Genomic DNA, 1,239 nt, shown 5'->3' on the forward strand with positions numbered 1-1,239 from the left:
TTGTTATTGGTATATAGAAAGGCTATAGACTTTTGTAGGTTAATTTTGTAACCTGCCACTTTACTGAATGTGTTAATAATTTCTAGGAGTTTTCAGGTGGAATTTTTGGCATCCCTTAGATATAATATTATATCGTCTGCAAAAAGGGACAATTTGATCTCTTCTTTTTCAATTATTACTCCTTTAATTTCTCTCTCTTGTCTTATTGCTCTTGCAATAGTTTCAAGTACTATGTTAAAGAGGAGATAGTGGACAGCATTGTCTGGTTCCTAATTTCTATGGGAATGCTTCCAGTTTTTCTCCATTTAGAATGATGTTGGCTGTGGGTTCGTTATATATGGCTTTAATTATGTTGAGGTATGTTCCCTCCAGTCCAATTCCCTCTAGGACTTTGAACATAAATGCATGTTGAATTTTGTCAAAGGCCTTCTGTGCATCTATTGAGATGACCATGTTCTTTCCTTTGCGTCCATTTATATGATTTATGACGTTTATTGACTTACGTATATTGACCCATCCTTGCATCTCTGGGATAAACCTGACTTGATCATGGTGGATGATCTTTTTGATGTGTGTCTGTATGTGGTTTGCAAGTATCTTGTTGAGAATTTTTGCATCTATGTTCATTAAGGATATGGGTCTATAGTTTTCTTTTTTGGTTGTATCTTTGCCTGGCTTTGGTATTAGAGTGATGCTGGCTTCATAGAACAAATTTGGAAGTCCTCCCTCCATTTCTATATTTTTGAATAAATTAAGTAGTATTGGATGTAGATCTTCTCTAAATGTCCGATAGAATTCTGCCGTAAATCCATCTGGTCCTGGCCTTTTTTTCGTTGGGAGGTTTTGTATTACTGTTTCAATTTCTTTTTGTGTTATGGGTCTGTTTAAGCTGTTAATCTCTTCTTGGTTTAGTTTTGGTGGTTCCCATGCCTTTAGATATCCATTTCTTTTAGGTTTTCAAATTTAGTAGCATACAGATTTTTAAAGCATTCCCTTATAATGTTCTATATCTTTCTGGTGTCTGTTGTGTTGTTTCCCCTTTCATCTCTGGTTTTGTTGATTTGGAGGTGCTTTTTCTTTCATTTAGTTAACTGGGCTAGTGGTCTGTCAATCTTATTTATCTTTTCAAAGAAGCATCTCTTGGATTTGTTGATTCTTTGTATTGTTTTCTTTGTTTCAATTTCATTATTTTCTGCCCTGATTTTTGTTATTTCTTCTTGTCTGCTGGGTTTGGGTTTT

Source organism: Nannospalax galili, unplaced genomic scaffold (genome assembly GCF_000622305.1).
Source record: "Nannospalax galili isolate Female #2095 unplaced genomic scaffold, S.galili_v1.0 scaffold1200, whole genome shotgun sequence".
Taxonomy (NCBI): domain Eukaryota; kingdom Metazoa; phylum Chordata; class Mammalia; order Rodentia; family Spalacidae; genus Nannospalax; species Nannospalax galili.